Here is a 20294-nt window from a genome sequence, read left to right on the forward strand (position 1 = left end):
CCCCATTCTGATCTTGCTGACCCCTCTGGAAATATTTTTCAGATCGCTCTGGCCCTGTATTTCCTGTAAGCTGTGGGTGGATCTGGGCTTGCTGTGATTCTGGTTTGCTTTCTGGTAGGGACTCGGCCAAGAGGCAGCCTGTCCTTCACATGAGGCCCACATGACCCCACCAGCTTCCTTTTTGTGAACAAGGAGGTTACAGAAGGTCACAGCCTAGAGCCAGCTGTTTAGTTATTAGTGGTCTGAAACATGGCCTGTTCTAACTCTATCACTCTCTCAACATTTGTTAGCGGAATTCCTCACCAAGTAAAACTTCCTCCCTTCATCTATTTTTAACTCTGAGGTACAGTTCGTACAAGAAAAGAAGGTCAAATGCTTGATGGCTTCTCTTCATCAAATTTCACAAGTTGGTTCTCTAACATCCCATCAAGGGTAACTAACAAAGTTTTGTTGCTTGTTTAAGTAAGTGCTTTTTAAAGTCTGTTGTATAGGTCAGAAAATGATGTGTCAAAGTCACACAGCTAACAGCTGTTACAACGCCGATCCGGGAAATGTCCGCACTCAGGGGCCCCGATCCCCAGCTCCACACCTGCTCTCCAGACCCAGTTCCGGAGACAGGCCCCTGTGTCCCTACGTTCCTTGGGTCCCAGGAGAGGGCCGGGGTGGAGGGCCCTAGGGCATACAGAACTTGGAGAAGAATCTGACTCCGCACCCCTGGGCTCCCAAAATGACAGCCAGGGTCACTCGCCCCCCTGCCATTGCTCCCGGGCAGAGATTTAAACTTGGGGGAGTTTGCCACTGTGTGCATTTTTTAAGGAGTACTCCTCTCGCAGGTAAAAATACACTCAGGTTATTCAAGCGCTATGGCAATATGATGCTTCTCCTTCGTCCCAATCCGGGGCATTAAAAAAATAAGCAGTTGTTTTTCCCCTTCAACAGTTACTGCTATTTCCACCACTGATCACACAGAACGACTGTCTTCAAGCATCCCTCCCACACTTAAAACCTGTGACTGCTGTGGAACCAGTGTCATAAAAGAAAAGAAACAACACTCAACCTGAGTTTTCTTATCCACTGCAGACTTCCAGCCTTCGGACCTGGGGAGGCCCCAGTCACTCCTTGAAAACATTTCCCAAGGCCCTTCCCTGGGAGAGGAGCCATCACGCTGGAAGCTGCAAGGCCCTGGCTAGCTGACCGCTGTCACCCCAGAGCGCTGGGCACGGGGAGCCCAGGACAAGGATGGACGATGGGCAGCCCGAACCAGAGTGGTGGAGATGCCACGCCGTGTGTGCCACACCTGGCGGTGGATGTGCAGGGGATGCTGACGTCTAACACAAGGACGGGAACAGACACGGGGAAGCAGTCGCTGGAGTGACCGCCTGCGGCTGGGGTGGGTTTTCATCTTTAGCCAGGCTCCGTGCTGCCCTGAATGCAAGCCGACCCTGAGTTCATGTGTCCCCTGCAGCCTTCTCGTCACACCTGCAGGCGGGCCTGGCGGCCAGCAACAACACGTAGCCACCAGCTTTCACAGCCCAGCTACAAAGGGGGTGGCTTATGGTGGGGGGTTTTCTTAATTTGCGGAGGGTTGTCCCTCTTTCTCAGAAGGTCCCTGAACTGAAACTTAAGGAAAGGCTCCTGATGGCCGACCTGGAGTTCTCACTAAGGCATTGCAAACGCCGGGCCTCTTCACAGGGCCACCTTCCCAGAAATCCTGACAATTCTACCCCCAAAGGTGAAAAAAGCCAGGGGCCTGGATGTTATTTCAGGTGAGGGAGGGAACAGTGAAATCAAAGCTAGTGTAGACCCAAGTTTGGCTTGGGGTCAGGAAAGGCTGGAGGCAAGTACCTCCTTCCTGGAAATCTACGGGAATCCACACCCAGCTGTGGGGATGGCCCAGGGCCGCATTTAGGAGAGGTGCTGACGGCAGCTGCAGCCAGAGGCCGGGCAAAGGTCAGGGCCCCCTTCCCGGAACTGGCTGGGCTCTGACCAGTCTGGCCTGGGTCCTGCTGATTCCTGGAAGGAATGGAAGGGGGTCTTCCCATTCCCACTGTGGGCTCACCCTGACTTAATGCCAGTCCAGCACCCCAACCTTCACAAAGGACTCTGAACTGAGAAAAGTACAACAAATGAGCAATTGAGAAATGAAGTAACCAAGTCATCAACCCAGCCCAGGAGCCCGGCCTGCTCTGAGATGCCCTGGAGGGGCTGGTGGGCGTCTGGATCACCAGTGCACGGGAACCTCAGGAACAGGGAGACCCCGGGCCGCATCTCAACTCAGTTGTTCAGCTTTTCCTCAACACTCCTCACTCTTCTCCCAAGTTGTAAATCCCCGGGCACTCCTGTCCATCCGTACTTGCTGAGAACACACAGAAGTAGCCAGCGTGTGCCCCCACTCGGGTGCAGGAGCTGGGGAAATAGGGCGTGAGGCTCTCGGCGAGCAAACACAGGCCCTCCAGCAGCACCGCAGGGCTAGAACACCCTGCCTCTCCAGTGGAGATGGTGCCACAAGCTCTGGCCTCCCACCTGTCCCTCCATTTCTAGTTCTTGGGCATGCCCCAGCCCCCCGAGTCCAGGTGTGCTTGCCATGCTTCTCCCATCCTAACTGAGCCTTTCAGTCTCCACAGGCCCCTTCAATGATCCTCCATGGGGCTCCTCAGATGACCCATCCCTGTGTAGACAGCTTACTTGGAGCACAGCTATTAGATGACTTCGTTTCAAGGTTAAACTCTGGGAATGCAGCATCGTTTATACTTTGATTTCTGGGTCTCACCCGGCTTTTACCAAAAACATAGATGTTAAGTTTGGTTCTCTTGACCAAGTGGAAGACTTGGACTTTGATCCAACAGGATTCTTGAGACTTTACTTCCTAAAGATCAGAGAGATTAAAGAGCAAGGAAATTTGCAAGTCTCTGTCGGCCTGAAACAAATTAATATTGTGATTCTGGTCAAATACGTTCTTATGAGATATACAGCCCCTGAAGGGGCAGCTGTGCGTCCCAACATGCGTGTGCATGCACACGTGTACGTGTGTTTGTGACTTTCAGAAAACAGCATCCATCATCACTCAGCTATAAGACTCTGCTGTGGTAAGCAGATCCATGTCTATGCTTCTGAAGGTTTACTGTTGGGCAGGAAACAACCTATAAGCAGGAAAAACCAGCATCCAATCGAATACCTGCACTTACAGACGAGGACATGAAATTCGTACAGAGAGCCTGCTGTGGAAAGGAGCCAGCAGGAGGGACCAAGGTTCCATGAGCTGCAGTAACACTTCTTTACAAATCAATATGTGACAGATAGAAACCTTGAAATGTGTAGCGGTTACCAAACTGCAATAAAATAAAGGGAATATCATCCGAGTACATTCCTTTCCCTCTATCTCAAACTTCCAATTATCCAATTTGGTAGGCATTCTTTCTGAAATAATTCAATGCTTTTGAGAGAAGCTGTCATGCAGCCACTGGTGGGAAATGTGACACTGACAGCACATGCTCATGGGCATGTGTCCTAAACAGTCACGCCGCCCTCGTGCTAACCTCATCGTTCATCACCACTTCCTCTGACTTTGTGAGTTTAAGCAAACGATATTGAACAAAGCCCCAACACACACACACACACACACACACATACTTGCACACGCATACATACACGCCAATACAAAGGTGTAGTTTTCAGAACCCAGGTTGGAAACTCCAGCCTCAGACAGTGTAATCTGATTCCTAAGGTCACCTCTGACAGAAACCACCCATTGCCTTCACTTTAATTAAACAAGGAGAAATAAAGCCATCTGAGTTCAGTAAACAGCCGACTCAAATTTCAGAAGCTATTCTTATACAACCTCTTCTCCAGTGGGAGAGACCACAATGGCCCAGCAAAACAATGGGTGTGTGCGTGCCAGCCGCCAGGTGAGGGCCTGCGTCCTCAGCGGAGGCCGGCACTGCCCCGACCGCTTCCTGCACGTGGCCCCGAAAGGCCGAAAGGCAGAGACACGGCCTCTTTCAAGGACGGCGGCTGCTCTGAAGAGAATGCACCTCTCAGACGCAAAGCAGCGCGGGGCTTCCGTAGGGCTGGATGCTCTGGGGAGGTGGCTGTGTGCTGCCCGTGGGTGCGACTCATACACGTGGACTCACAGTGTCCCAGAGAAAGCTGCACTGGCACCTGGGAAAGAGTTTCCGTTGGTGCCCTGATATGAATCCACTCCCTTGGGTAGCACTGGAAAGGCAAAGATAAGATGGAAAAACAAACAGCACTGCCCCGACGTCAATAAAAAGCTGTCAGGCCAAGTTCAGAGCTCCGGGAGGCCTGTGTTGTGGAAAGATCCTGCAATCAATCCACTGACTACCAGCTGGAGGCTCTCACGCCACCTACCTCCTGACCACAGGCTCTTCTCCATGGGCTTACTGAGCTCCTCTAAGCCTCCAAAGGAGGCATGACAAGAATCAAGGTCTTAGAAGTGCCTGTCAAGGTGCCATCACCCTCCCGCAGCAGAGGGCACTCTCTGGAACCGATCAAACTGGTTCTCCCCCAGCAGATGGCAAGGGAACAACGATCAAAAACAAAACACAAGGGCTTCCCTGGTGGCGCAGTGGTTGAGAGTCCGCCTGCCGATGCAGGGGACACGGGTTCGTGCCCCGGTCCGGGAAGATGCCACGTGCTGCGGAGCGGCTGGGCCCGTGAGCCATGGCCGCTGAGCCTGCGCGTCCGGAGCCTGTGCTCCGCAACGGGAGAGGCCACAGCAGTGCGAGGCCCGCGTACTGCAAAAAAAAAGAAAAGAAAAAACACAAACAGCAAAGGCTGCGGGAACTGAGACCCGTTATCGCCCTCTTGAATTCACTGAACAACAAATAAGGCTTTTCCCCGCTCACTGTGTACTTTCCTTGTGCCAGAGCCGTAGTTAAGAATCTTCACACGTTATTTCATCCCATCCTTATCAGCGAGCTGTGAGGAAGGGGGTAGTATCCCCACTGTACAGAAGAGGGAAGTGGAGCCCAGAAGCAAGAGGGCTCAGTTCAAGGTCACTCGGCTCTCTTGTTGTCACAGCCTGCGTGGGACCCCGACCTGACTCTAGCCCCACATAATCACTGCTATATTCTGTGCTATACGTGCATGTGAACATGCCTGTAGATCTATAAAAACATCTAGAACATACACATGACTCAGTCTTGAAGAGCCTGACCACCTCTCCCATCACTAATGATCATGGTTACCTAGAAAAACAGTGATGCATCCACTGTACAGCCCAGTAGACCACGTTCTGTGGAAGTCCCACAAGTATGACCCAAACAGGCAATAAAGTATTGGGTACTCTTGTCTATTTCTAAATGCCATGCCAATGGGTACAGCCACATAATGCCAGTGGGTTTGATAAGCTCCCCTTCAAAGCTTGTCCCTCTAAAACAATAATTCATCTCGATCTGGGCACAGGCTGGAGCATTTCTGTGCAGCTGTGGTTCAGCACCTTTCCCAGACGCAGTCAACACCCTGCATAACTTCCCACATGGCACTTTCTCCACTGATTTACCTCTTCCCTCCTTGCTGATAAGGCACATGCCAATAACGTGGTTTCCTTTTTACACTGGCTTCCAGGAATCTCGGAGCCTGTTTGCACGTTTCATCCCCTCAGTTAACATTTACAAAGGGAGGTTTGCCTTCCAGACCTTTTTCTCAGCCCCACTGCCTGCCATTTTTAGTCGAACTTCACACCCACTTTTTAAGCCATCGCAATAAACAGAGGATCTGCTACCAGAAAAGGCCTAGAAAAATGAGCATCAGGGCAAACAGCCAAGGGTTCAGAGCATCACAACCACATGAAGATTCCTTGATTCCTGTGTCCCAAACACCCCAGGTGGTCACAGAGGTGCCTTGCCTGGCAAAGACTCTCACAGAGCATAGCTTCATCAGGTGCAGGGCACCTGTGCCATCAGAGGCACAGGAAGCAGGAAGGTGGGCGAAATCCCCACCAGGACTTTGGATTCTGGATATGGCGAAACCGGGGCCAAGGGCAAGGTGCCGCGTCCAGCCTGGGAAGCACAGAGAACGCACCTAGTAGATATCCTGGAGAAGGCGCCGGGGCACACCTGTCTCCTCTCCTCACAGGTGAGGCTGGGAAAGGCACACTCCCCGCACAGTGAGTCACTTCCAATTTGCAATAAGAGGGTTGTCGGCATCCTGTTGTCCTGAAAGGTCACTGAGCCAGGTGTCCTACAAGCTGCTACTAAGTCATTAACACCAGGCTTAACCCCCTCCAAGGGGGTAAGGAGGTGGGGGGCAAAGAAAACACCCAGAGGCACAAGGACATTCAAAGAACATATCCATTTAAAAAGCAGACAACAATAAAGATCTGCCAAAGTCAAAGTGTTATCACTGAGTTTACCTTCAATCTGATAGAGAGCTGGCATCGGTCAGAGCCTCCTGCTCCAAAGCCACTGCATCGTGCCCTCCACACAGACACCCTGGACACAAGTGCTTTGCCCACATCTCTATCACTAAGAAAATGGACATGGTGCATCTTTGCATTACAGCAGGGGAAACTCGGGCTCAGGGAAATGAATCTCTGAAGTAATTATCACTGATCGGAAAGGTAGTTCTTACAGAGTGCATGTTTCACACATCTTAAGGAAAGCGTGCAAACAGCTACTGCAAGGTGGTCCAGGGTCCCTACAGAGCTCTGTGAACAAAAGCTACAGCTCAAACAGAGGGAGAGGATCCTAGAGGGGTTGGGAGACTGCCCAGAGAGGGCACGGCAGGAAGGGCCCCAAGGAAATGCCAAGGACTTACCTGTTCCAGGTGGACTTGAGCACAGTGGGGACTCACCACCTAAAGGAAGAAGAAATACGATAAACAGGTGGGTTCTCTCAAGAAAAAAACTCAGCATCATGATCAAGCGAGGCTCCCAAACCTGAAACTACCTATGACCACATTCACACAGTTTCACATCTCAAGACAAAAAAGACCTAGTGTTTATTTCGCATCTGAAGACAAAAAAGACCTAGCGTTTACAGAGTCCAGATTTTTGTTCACTTTTGTAAAGTCCGCATCCTTTTCAGAGAATGTCATGAAAACCATGGAGCCTGTCCCCAAGAGAAATGTCCATCGCTCATAAATACAGGACTTCATCTTTAATTTGGAAGACCTAGCAGACTCCCAGGCTAGGAACTCCTGACTAGGGCGAGCCCCTCCCCACCAGGTAGCAGGGGGAACGGGGGCCAGGAGAGGGAGCTGGGGGCTCTGCCTGGGGGTCTTCCAGCTGCCCCAGGACCTCACAAACACGCTCAGGGCTCGCGTTCTCTACAAAACAGATTGCCTTTTCTAGAACTATTTTCACAAGCGGAACCAAAACCAGAGTCTAAATGTGGACATTTCACTCTAGGCTGGAGCTTAGTGCATGAGACAGTGGGAAGGAGTCCCTTGGACTCCACCCCGGGCCCCTGCAGATGTGAGCACATTAAGAAAGACACACAGGCCAATGTGACGAGGCCACAGCTGCAATCACGTCAGAAGAAACACAGTTACAGGCACCCGGGACGACAGACCCAGTGGAGATAAAGACCCCAGCTCTGGAGTCCGTCTTGGGTGGGACTTCTGCTCCACCACTTCCTGGCCATGGGCCCCTGGGCTCTAATCGCTCTGGGCCTTGGTTTCCCCATCGGAGAACTGGAAGTTGTAAGAGCTTGTGGTGCTGAGAACAGGGGGCCTGACACAGGGCAGCTTCTCCTCCTGGGAACACGGTGCCCTCCCTGAGCAGAAAGGGCTGCCAGCAGGTGAGGGAACCAGACTTGCTTCCTGCAGTTCTGGAAGGCCAAGATCCTGGCACCTGCAAGCAGGTTTCAGCTCCCCATAGCTGTGTCCTGGCTCTCCTCCCTCCGGACCACGTGTAGCCCCATCCTCAAAGAGTTTTCTAAAAATGTGTAATGGCAGGAGAAATCCACGGGATCTGACTAATTGTCCTTGTGGGTTGGAGTGGGCAGCAGTGCAACCTTGGTCCTTGCCATGGCAACTATTTATAGTTCTCCAGCTTATCTTACAAAGTTCCTTAAGGAACATGATACACACTCATTCATTTGTCTGGGTCATATTATTACTCCACCAGGATTCTGACTCATGTTCTCGTCTGGGACAGGGGCCCTCTCTCCTGACACCCCATCTTCTTCCCCCCTACCTAGCATACACTTAGCAGCAGCTCTCACTGTCCAGAATCGCTGAGCTAAGAGTTGCTTCACTTTACACTGAGAATTCTTAGGAAGCAGGAACAGTCTCTGGACATAGAGGAAGCTACACACAGATGCACATAGGACGGTGCTGGCAGTCAGACAAGGGGCCCCTGTGGTTATGGAGCTCGGTGATTAATTTTATCCTGTGTACAGTCCTCACCTGGTGCAGGCTTGTGTCCTGGTGCTTCACTAAACGCTTGACACACTGGTGAGAAATGTGCAAGCCACCAGAGCTCCTGCCTTTGACAAATCATTATCTGTATTCCACGCAATGGAATACTAATCCAGCGATAGAAGGAAGTGCGCTGTCAGGCCATGAAAAGATATGGGAGAACCTTAATTACCTATTTGCGAAATGAAAGAAGCCAATCTGAAAAGGCGGCATACTGTATGATTCCAACTTTGTGACATTCTGGAAAAGGCAAACTATGGGGACACTAAAAAGGTCAGTGGATGCCAGGGATTTGGAGAGGGATGAGACGGTGAAGCACGGAGAAGCTTTAGGGCAGGAAAACTGTTCTTTGTGGTGCTGTAATGGTGGGTGTGCGTCACTATACATTTGTGCAAATCCTAGAATGTACAGCACCATGTAAATTACGGACTTTGGTTAATAATGTATCAATATTGGCTCATCAAGTACAACAAATGCACCACACTAATGCAACATATTAATAATAGGGGAAATTATGAGGGAGGGAAATGGGTATAGGTTAACTCTCTATACTACTTGTCTAATTTTTCTGTCAATCTAATACTGGCCTAAAAAATAAAGTCCATTAATTATTTTTCATTCATTGTCTGGAAGATGTGCTTGTTAAGAGAACAAAAGCAAAAGCGCTATGCAGTATCAGAAACTTGAGTTTTAAAAACAGCAACCACTAGGAAGACAGTCCAGAAGCCAGGTGTGTCCTGCACCTCCCATGTCCCCTAGAGCCACATGAAGTGCAATGACACTGACCACCTGGCGTGGCCCCAGGATGTCCTCCAGAAAACAAGAGAGAGCTCTGTGCTCGGGGGCTCTCCCAATCCCACCTCCCGGGACCACCACAATAAGCCCCATCTATGGCTGACATCACTAAAAGCTGTGCAATCCGCACCCCAAGCTTCTCATTTACACTGAGTGCCTTCTCTTGCCAGGCACTTGCTGTCCTTCACGGCAATACATTAGTAAAAAAACGGACAAGTCCTCAGGAAGGAGACACTGCCTAACACAAACTGCATAAACTGTACTCTTCATTAGGAAGTGAGCTGTGGTGTGGGGTGCGGTGAGCGGGCTCCCCAGTTCAGGGGAGCAAACGTCAAGCAGCAACTCTCTGCATTCCTGCCAGAAAAGAGCCTCTCGTCCAGGGAATCGATTACAAGCCCTACTGTCTATTTTTACATACACTGCTGTGAAATGCAGACAATGCTAACACATATATATGGAATTTAAGGGAAAAAAAAGGTCATGAAGAACCTAGGGGTAAGACAGGAATAAAGACACAGACCTACTAGAGAATGGACTTGAGGATATGGGGAGGGGAAAGGGTAAGCTGTGACAAAGCGAGAGAGTGGCATGGACATATATACACTACCAAACGTAAGGTAGATAGCTAGTGGGAAGCAGCCACATAGCACAGGGAGATCAGCTTGGTGCTTTGTGACCGCCTGGAGGGGTGGGATAGGGAGGGTGGGAGGGAGATGCAAGAGGGAGGAGATATGGGGATATATGTATATGTGTAGCTGATTCACTTTGTTATAAAGCAGAAACTAACACACCATTGTAAAGCAATTATACTCCAATAAAGATGTAAAAAAAAAAAAGAAAGAAAGAAGTACCAACTCAGAGAAAAAGGAATGGTGGGGGGCGGGGTGGGGGGGAGAAACCCGTCCGTACAGAGAAAACTAATGTTTACATCAAGAACTGCAAACACCTACTTTTGTAAAGGTCATCATCAAGTGGACACACTGACACGTGTCCCTTCCAACCCAAAATCCCAGGATGGGAACTACATGAAAACAGATGAGATTCTTCACGTACATTTTCTATTTCCTCCCTTCCAATAAGAAAGAGGGAGGCAGCTGACCACGGTCCGGCAGAACCATGGAGCAATCACAGTCAGGACACAGCATGTTCTCACGTGGACCACCCAGCTCAGCATCAGGGAATGTGAGCACTGTGCAGCCTGACCAGAGAGACAGGAGCGCCCGGCTTCTCCGGAGGGGTGACAGCCAGTGCTGGAGCCCACGTGGCTGCAGGCTCTCCACCGCCCCTCGGATCTGCAGACCCTGCCTGCTTTCCCCCTCGGGAGCTGCACGTCCTCGGGATGGAGCCACCAGGTAACCATGCCGAGGGCTGCTGTCCCGGGTGCAGGTCGGGTCAGTGACGGCGGTGCAGGCTCACCTGCTTTCTCTCCCCATCTCCAGGGCGTCCTCTGATCGCACCCCTCACAGGGCCGTCTGGGTCTTCTGTTATTTTCATTTGACAAAAGGAAAGACAGTGGCTCTGGGTCACTTGTGGGTGGCCTTGGTCATCCTCAGCAGGAAGGAGCTGGTGCCACCTTAGCATTCGGCCTCTGCAGGGCCAGTCCCAGCTCACTGATGGAGCTGAAAACCGAGCAGGCCCACAACTCCCTGAGGGCATGGCCAGCGCGTTTTTTCAGAGGGATCTGGCAGTGCCCCCCCTCGCCGAGCCCCTTGCCTGCTCTGTGAGGTGTCCTGAGCCAGCGGCAGCGGGACGAGAACAGGGCTGCGTTCTCACCTCCGGCAGGGCAACCCCCCGGGGATGCCTGCAGCTCAGTCACAACTGGGCCAGGGCACCCGCAGGTCCTTCTCCCCGGCCCGCACAACCCGGGTAGCTGGTGAGCGTCCCGTCAGTGCCCCGGGGCGCTGAGTCCCAAAGAGGCCGGGCCACGGATCCTTCCTTCCAGGGAGGAGACACGGCGGCCACAGAGGTCAAACTCCACATTCCTCTCCTGATACAAACGGATCCCCTTTCTCACCGGAAGGAGCCCGGGAGCGGGGGGGGCGGGGGGACACAGGATGTGGGAGGGACAGGGCAGGAGGCAGAGCCAGTGCCCACTAGTGACTAAGGTAGCCCCAGAGGAGGCCCCGGAGGCCTGGCCTGTCTCGGCTCCAGGTAGGGCCGAGTCACCGTTACCAAGGGCAACCACAAACAAACAGGGCTGTGCCCAGCGCACCTGGCGACGTGGCGCCTGCGGCCTGCTGGTATCAGCAACCTGTCCCGAAGCCAGCAGGTGGATAGGTGAGCAGGACAGAGGAGGGACGAGGGGCCCCTGCACCAGAAGTGACTGTGCCCCTGTGGGATGGAAGTGTGGGTGAGTGCGTGTGAGGGGGAGGGAGGGTAGAAGGTGAGTGTGAGCGTTGTGTGTGTGTCTACATGACTGTGTGTCTGTGGAACTGTGTGTGAGCGTGCGTGTGTGTACACACTACAAAAGCCCAGCCCTGCACTTCACTTCCCGGGGGGAACCATGGTGCTTTGTCTGCTGCGAGGCTCTTTCTCCGGAGCGGGTGAGGCCGCCTCTGACAGCCCGCGGGGGCACCTCTACTTGCTTCTGGAGATTAATCCTGGAGAGAGACTACAGCTCAGGTCTCCGCATGCCTTACGGAGATTCGCTTCCCTTCTCGTGAGTACCACGAAACAATGAGCTCAGCTTTGTTGTCATTGCTTCTTATTAAATTTTACTATGGACAAAGCCATATAAAGAGTGACATTTTCTCACCAGCTCCTCCAAAAACACGCATGCATCACTGGTGCCCTGCCTGTCACCATGTGCACAGAGTAGAGATAAATCAGAGTACAACCTCTTGAACCATGAGGAACCCCAATTGCACTGAGTCCTGTGAATGAGCTCCACAGAAGCCCAGACATCAATGCCCTAGAGCGTGTGGCATGTACCACATGTTCAGCCACTACCACACAAGTCCCCGGCTTGGCCTCTCCTCCTGCCATTTACTTAACTCTGCCCACAGCTGAATCCCTCAAGTCTGGCATCAAGCCGGCCTGAGCAGATCCGATTCACGCCAGGATCTTGGAAGGGTGGACAAGCTCAACAGCAGCAGCCAATAGTTATCAAAGTGTGTTCAGTAACTGCACACACGTGCAAAGGCAAAATGATCCTCCATCATGCAAGTGCAAAATGAGCAAACAGGGAGAAGACAGGGTGAGCCGACTCGTTTGCAGGTGGGACGCCCGGCAGTCTACTGAGCTACATCAAGTATAAAGGCATCACTCTGTGCACACCTTGCATCATTAAATAAAATCACTTCAGCACAGTAATTTGAATTCTAGCATAGACTATGCAAAATCTGCAGTAAAGTTTACCTCTGTTTTATCTTTGCAAAGGTGATTCTTTACAAAGGAAACTCACAGGGAGATCAAGACGGAAGCACTTTCTTTCCCACATCAGCCTGTTAAGTCACAGGCCATCTTCTCCATCTCGGGCTCTGAGCCAGGAGCTGGAGGAATGGGTACAGACACACTGGCCACGGGGACGTCACACTAATGGGGGGAGGGTGACACTTCCCTCATCTCTGCACAGAGCGGCAGCCTGCTGGGAGGAGGGTGGGGCCTTTCCTCAAGGGACAGAAACTTTATCATCACCTTTATCTTGTATCATGTACAGCTTTTACTTCTTGCATTTTATGATACTGATCAATAAAGTAGCAAGGTGTTTTATGTGCCCATCACAGATGATTAAAGATAAAAGTTCAATTATTTCTATTCCCCCGTTTATTATAGATAGGGGGTTAGAATAATGAGAAGAGGAAAGCCCCCCTCTGCCCTAGTGCTCACATTATGAGAGACAGCACGTCTGCTTAAATATCAGCTGTCTTAGTGGGCTCAGGATGCCGTAACTAATACCACAGCCTGGGCAGCTTAACAGAAATGTATTTCCTCACAGTTCCGGAGGCTGGAGGTCGGAAACCAAGGTGTTGGCAGGGCTGGCTTCTCCAGATTCCTCTCTCTTTGGCGTGTAGAAGCCACCTTTTCTCCTCACCTGGTCTCCCCTCTGTGTGATCTCTTCTTTTTTTTAATAAATTTATGTACTTATTTATTTATTTTTTACTGTTGGCTGCGTTGGGTCTTCTTTGCTGCGTGCGGGCTTTCTCTAGTTGCCGCGAGTGGGGGCTACTCTTCGTTGCGGTGCATGGGCTTCTCATTGCGGTGGCTTCTCTTGCTGTGGAGCACGGGCTCCAGGCGCTCGGGCTTCAGTAAATGTGGCTTGCAGCCTCCAGAGCGCAGGCTCAGTTGCTCCACAGCATGTGGGAACTTCCCGGACCAAAGCTCGAACCCGTGTCCCCTGCATTGGCAGGCGGATTCTTAACCACCGCACCACCAGGGAAGCCCCTGTGTGATCTCTTCTTGTAAGAACACCAGTTGTATACGGTTAGGGCCCATCCATACGATCTCATTCTGGGGGTTGGTGCTCCTACCTATGCATCTGGGGGTTGAGCACACATTCAGCCCGTAGCATCCACCATCAAAGGCCTGAGAGGGCCACACAGGCCATTCTCACAAGGTCCTCCAGGCAGATGTGGGCAGGTGGCCTGTAAATGCTCCTCTGGGGTCTCGGAGCATCTGGGGTAGGGGAGCTCCAGCTAGAGGTCCAACACAAACCTCCAAAGAACAACAGAATCCATGCAAAGGGATGGCTCCCAAAATGCCCACCTTCAAGGCTTTATTAACTTACTTGCTTCCTTCCAGCACTTTTCCTTAACTTTATCAGGCGTGACCCTGAAATCCCTAATTAGGTTCACATTCCTCAGGAAACTGTTCTCCCACTGTGCGTTAAAGCCCAATTTAACCTGTCTAATCCCCATGAGAACACACCGCCCCACCAATGCAATTAAGCCTATTGGTCCTGCCTGTTCCCCCCATCCCGGGGTTGGGGTGCTGAAGAGAGAGAAAGAAAATCACTGCCCGCAGCGGGCAGGCTGCACACAGTAGCCCAGCCTCCCTGGAGCTCACGGACCCAGCATGGCATGGGACCCCGCACTGCCACTCCACTCCGCCCTCACCTCCCCTTCTCCATCGACACAGGCCCAAGGTCATCTCACCCCCTGAGGCGTCTCAGGCTGGCTCCTCTGCTGAGAAGGCCCACCTCTCCCTTCCTACCTAGCCACGCCCCTACTTCAAGGCCAGACCAGAGGTTCCTTCTTCAGGAGACCCACAGATAAGATAGATGGGCCTGCTCCACACCAAGCCCCTCGGCCCATCAAGACCTCTCCTCCCCTCTCTTCCCACCAAGCCCCTCCCCTCCCCTCTCCCCACCCCCAGCAAGCCCCTCCCCTCCCCTCTCCCCACCCCCAGCAAGGCTCTCCCCACCCCCAGCAAGCCCCTCTCCCCACCCCCAAGCAAGCCCCACCCCTTCCCTCTCCCCCCACCAAGCCCCTCCTCTCCCCCTCCCCCTCCCCTATGCCCCCAGCAGGCTCCTCCCTTCCCCCCTCTTCCCAGCACCAGGCACCAAGCTCCTGCCTTCTCTCTCACTTTACAGGGGCACCTGCATGGCTGGGACATCTTTGCAAACAGCAATACTGGAATAAGGACCCCCTCCCCCAGGCTTGAACAGGTCAACCAGACCAGCCTAAATAAAAGCAACTCTGTGTGGTACAAGGTGGGCGGAGCCAGGAGAAACAGAGCCAGGAGCTGCACCAAAAATTCAGGACAAATACAGTGTGTGCTTTTGCTTTTTTTAAGAGAAGAGCTTAGAAATGATAATGACACCACCCCCATGACTTTTTAACACCCTCCTTCTTGTCACAAAGAGGAAAGGAAGAAAAGGCACAAACAGAAACAACAGTTTTTAAAGGATGGAAATAGTACATGCCACAAAGGGGGATACCAAGGAAATTTCCCCCCAAATATTTTGTTGAAAGTGTCTAAGAACACTACAATGAATAGTGTGGTTTTTGCCACTTGCCCTTTGGCTGACAAGAAAAGGAAAAAAATGACACATTTTAATAGCCCGTAACTTATCCTCAAATCTTAGTAGAAACATTTTTTAATTTAGCATTAGGCTGCATAGGGCCAGCTAGCTTACTCTGAATGTCCACATAAATATGTCCCACTAAACCCACAGGAGTTCACCCTGATGAAGCTCAATCTCCATCCACGTTTACCAAATCCTGCTAATGGTGTCACTCTCCACCCAGAATCCCACACAGAAAGCCTAAGAACTGCCGGCAACCCCGTCCCCATCTAAGCAGACGCCAATCCGACCTGCCAGTTCTTCCCTCAAAAGCCCACGGGTCCCTTCCTGTTGCCTCGTCCGCCGGACCAGGCCCTCCACCCTCTCTGGGCACCACTAAGCTTCCAGCGGGCCTCCTTCGGCCGGGCAACTCCCCCGAAACATACTTATTAAAAGTAAAGGAGGGACTTCCCTAGTGACACAGTGGTTAAGAATCCACCTGACAATGCAGGGGACACGGGTTCAATCTCTGGTCCGGGAAGATCCCACATGCCGCGGAGCAACTAAGCCTGTGCACCACAACTACTGAGCCTGCGCTCTAGAGCCCGCAAGCCACAACTACTGAGCCCACGTGCTGCAACTACTGAAGCCTGCATGCCTAGAGCCCGTGCTCCGCAACAACAGAAGCCACCACAGTGAGAAGCCCATGCACCACAATGAAGAGTAGCCCCCACTCGCCACAACTAGAGAAAGCCTGCACACAGCAACGAACACCCAATGCAGCCAAAAAGAAATTAATTAATATTTTTAAAAATGCTTTAAAAAAAAAAAGTAAAGGAGAAAACCTCTAAAAGGACAAAAGGTTTTAGATAAAGACTCTGGAATCAGAATTTCTAACTTCATAGCCTGTGCGAGGCACTCAGACAGTCTACCTCCTACCCTCCAAAAAGAAGTTATTGTGAGTTTATCCTAAAGATGGTCTGAGCAGGGAAAGGGGAGGCCGACAGCCCAGAGCCCAGTGCTCAGCTCTGTTAGAACAGAAGGGAGGCCTGCCAGCTCCGGAAGTTCCTGGGGTACTCAGGAGTTGAAAGGTGCAGAGATACACAGGGCACATGAGAAGGCCCGAGTCAAAATGCCTAGAAACACACTAAAATGAACTGTGCTGGCTGCACCCAGAGGTGACCAGAGGGCATCCCCGGAGCTACTTCTGTACTTGAAGGAAAATGGGAGGCAGGCACTTCCTGAATCCCTGCTCAAAATAAATAGCTTTACTGGAGAAAAAACAAAGCACAGGGTGCAACTGGAGTTTACCTTTACAAATTAAAACGTGAAGCTGGGGACTCAAATGTCTAGTTGATTATTTCCATCCTGCTGCTAAAAATGTGAAAGGAGAACTGGGTCTTTTTAAAATATGAAACCTATCCTCCAGAAGTAGCTACACAAAAATAAAACCAGCAACTTGATTAGAAACGTCCTTCCTCGTGTACAACTGTAAGCAATTTCAAATGAGAGGCTGAAAGATGCCAACACAAACCCGTGTGAAACACCCCCAAACACACACTGGTCATCACCAGAAGTGGGCGAGCCGCATTCCGGGTTCTGATCTCAGTACTGGCCCTCTGTCCTCGGGGGCCCTCGCCCAGGTGTCGGTGCTGTCCACAGACACACATGTTCAGAGGCAGGGAGCAGGTCGATGGCACGGCCATGAGGCACAGGGTGTCCAGAGGTATGGTGGGAATGGGTCCAAAGCCAGCGCCCTGAGCACAAGGCCTGCAGAGGTCCCCAAGGCCCACCAGCGTGTCCTCCCCACAGGGAACAGGGGACAATGAAATCGTGCAGGGTTCGGTCACCTCTCCCAGCCTGAACGTAGTACTTGGGGACAACAGAGGGAAAGGGCAGCAGAGAGGTGACCTTGGAGAACAAGAGCTGGCTTGCACCTCCTCTACCGGGCGGGACGTGTCGCCGGCCAGAGCTGGAGCACACCCCCGAAACCTCCAGGAACCTGCTGGAACCTGCCCCTTTGGAGACCGCACGCTAGGCCCCAGAACAGAGGGCACGGGCACGGAAGGAGGGCGCCGTGAGGACCGTCTGCCAATGCATGGAGCACACGCTGCAGCGTCTAGAGCGTGGGCCGGGGCCGGCAGGACACGCTGCTTTACTCCTATTTGTAGAGGGAGACACCCAGGGTCACAGAGATACCACGGGGCCATCAGAACACAGACCCAGGTCCAAGGGCCCCTTCTCCTGTGGCTCTCGTGGCTTTCGGAGCTGCTTCCAACAGCTACGTGTGGAAATTTCCATTTTCTACTTCTATTCTCCCCAAAAGAGTGCAGGTGCAGGGAAATAATCATCTATTACAGAATTTCATGAACCAGCAAATCCAGTCACTCACACTCAGAGAGGAGGGAGAGAAATAGTCACTGAGTGCTTTTTCTTGATTTTGTTTCTATTTGAGTGACAGGTGCCCACAGCAGCCTGGCCCCAGGACAGCTCTTCCTCTGCGAGGTGTCCCAAGCTGCACAAGGCACCCTCCACGGCCGGGCTCCCGCCCTGCTGTCTGACCCAGGACAAACACACACACACCTTGGTTACTCGCGTCACAAGAGTGACGTCTGCTTGGAATCGACAGGTCCTGCAGTCCTGGGTGCCCTTGCTCTGTCATCAGAGCCCAGCTGCATGGGTCAGATGGCACCACCCTCCTGATGCCCTGCTGGCAGGCGCCTGTCCCCGCCCCCATCTCCGGCCTCAGTGAGCGCGCTTGCTTGAGTGCATCTGATCATCTCCTGTGTAACTAAGTCCCCTTTGCTAGGATCAATGTGCTAAAAATATTCCAAAACGTTACCGTTGTCGCTCCTCCCGTCCCCCCTAAGTCCTACAGATGAGGGGGATGCAGGGCAATGTTTAATTTGTCACGGGGGCCTCACCCAAGTGGTCTCTCTAGAAAGGACCACAAGATGCACTGGCCGAAGATGACGGTGCAGGAAGCGCTGGGTTTTTTTTTGCTTGTTTTTATTTTTATTATTATTTTTTTTGGAAGCACTGTTTTTGAAGGAACCGTCCCGAATATACACATTTAAATGACTGCAGCTCTTCAAAAGTCACCTTGACACATTATACACATATTCCAGTAATTGTGTTATTAATTAAAACTAAAACCCTGCTGCAGCTGCCTTTGGGATCTGAGTCAGGTCCTGGAGAAGAGGTGTGACTGCAGGCAGGGGCAACCTGCACAGCGTGCCAGCACCACGATCGATCGCAGGATTCAGCAAACATCAAGTGTCCTCCCACAGAGCACGGAGCCCCGCCACTAATGACGTCACAAAAACACCTGTTCCCAGGATTTCAAAAGGTATTCTGGGAAACTTGAGCAATGCCTAGGCTCAGGCGCCCCTCCCCTCACAGATGATGTCTCCAACCAAGAATTTGTGACAACTGGCCCCAGGGCCTCCCCCAACCTCTGGTTTGGCTCCAGGGGAGTCGGCCTGGGGTGAGAAGGGTGTGGCTCCAAAGTAGGTTCCCAGGGCACCCCAGACGTCCTAGTCTAAATAACAAAGTGCATTTGGACCCAGAGCAGCCCAGGCTTCCTCCTGCTGCCCTCCCGCGCCCTGCTCAGGATGGAGGACCCCTGCCCATTCGGTAACCAGCCGAAAGGTCAAATGTGCAGCAGGTGAGTGCAGTCAAGTATGTGTGGAGGCTGCCTTGTTAGCCAGTACATGATGCGGAATGAAAACTGACGATTTAGAGAGAACAGAAGGGCCTATTTTTCAATTATGTGATTTATTTCAAATAAATAAATTTCAGAAGAAGATTATAATTCCCTTCTGGGCTTTTTTGGGAAAGGGCTAGTGAATCCTATGTAAATATAGCTTAAACGTAGGCTGCTCTAGAGAGCAAATCAGTCGTGATGGAGTGAGACTGTCAACTGCACGGCCACTCGGTCCTGTCACCTGGCTACACGCCACCGCCAGCTTCAGCGGCCTCTGTTTGTTTCCTCCCGTGTAAAATGAACACAGCGCCTGCCAGCCTATCCAGTGCTGCCCGTCAGGGTCTGGTAAGGTCCCTGCGCAGAGAAGTGCCAAAAGAAAAGAAGGAGGCTCCAGAACCACCTGGACCAGTGCTGTTCAGGGGATGAGCTTCTCCACATTACAGCGGCTCCGTCCTGCCAGCCACCTTCAAGCCCAAAGACCCCACCATCAATGCCCCTGTTCAGGCCCAGGTTATCTGGGATTTAAAAACATTAATTCCCATACAAAGAAAACTGCCACGTTTATATAAAATAGCACTTTCCTAGAGCAGCTGCATATGGCTTGCTGACTGAAAAGCAGACCCAGAACCCCCTGGTAGGAAGTGGCACATGGGGGCCATTCCCCAAACTGTGGCCTCAGAATAACCGTTTCCAGTGGGACAAGAACCACAGCCGTGAATGTACCTTTAGCAGCGTGAAATGGGTAAGGTGACTTTTCTTCTAGTTGTAATGAGTCAAAAAAAGCTCAGTGAGGACAGCCTATCAGGAAAGGGATCTTACCGGGAAAAGAAACAATAATGCCCAGAAGAAGTGCAGAACTTACCAGGGCTTAATGGCTCTTCTGACCCCAGTGACAACGGGCAAAAATAAAAAAACAAGACACGGAAGCAACCAAGATGTCCTTCCGTGGTTGAATGGATAAATAAACCGTGGTCCATCCAGACAATGGAATGTTACTCATCACTAAAAAGAAACAAGTTATCAGGCCATGAAAAGACATGAAGGAAACTTAAATGTATATCACTAAGCGAAAGAAGCCAGTCTGAAGAGGCTACACACTGTATGCTTCCAAGTATATAACATCCTGGAAAAAGGCAAAACTACGGAGACCGTAAAAATATCAGCAGTGGCTGGGGTTGTGGGGGAGGAGGGATGAAGAGCGGGAGCACCGATGTTTTTCAGGGCAGTGAAACTATTCTACGTGATCCTGTAGTGATGGATACGTGTCATTATACATTTGTTCAAATCCATAGAATGAACAACGCCAAGGGTGAACCCTAAAGTAAACAATGGACTTTGGTTAATAATAACGCCTGGATACGGGCTCATCGATTGTAACAAATGCACCACACCTGTGTGGAGGTTGATGGTAAGAGGGGTTCTGTGAGAGTATGTAAATTCTTCATACCTTCCCCTCGATTTTATTAT

General features: G+C 51.6%; 1 protein-coding gene across 7 annotated transcripts in view; it reads right to left on the reverse strand.

Moving 5' to 3' along the window:
* Positions 1-20294, reverse strand: part of TNS3 (tensin 3) — a 235607-nt gene that overhangs the window by 150279 nt on the left and 65034 nt on the right. For 6 of the 7 annotated variants that reach the window (XM_081244808.1, XM_081244807.1, XM_081244809.1 and 3 more), the window contains one exon: positions 6778-6816. The exons of the other annotated variant lie outside the window; for it this stretch is intronic. The gene's annotated coding sequence lies outside the window, so the exon portion shown is untranslated. The remainder of the gene's footprint in view (positions 1-6777; positions 6817-20294) is intronic. 7 annotated transcript variants of the gene reach the window in all.

This window comes from Mesoplodon bidens (assembly GCF_964165515.1).
Source record: "Mesoplodon bidens genome assembly, chromosome: 9".
Lineage (NCBI taxonomy): Eukaryota > Metazoa > Chordata > Mammalia > Artiodactyla > Ziphiidae > Mesoplodon > Mesoplodon bidens.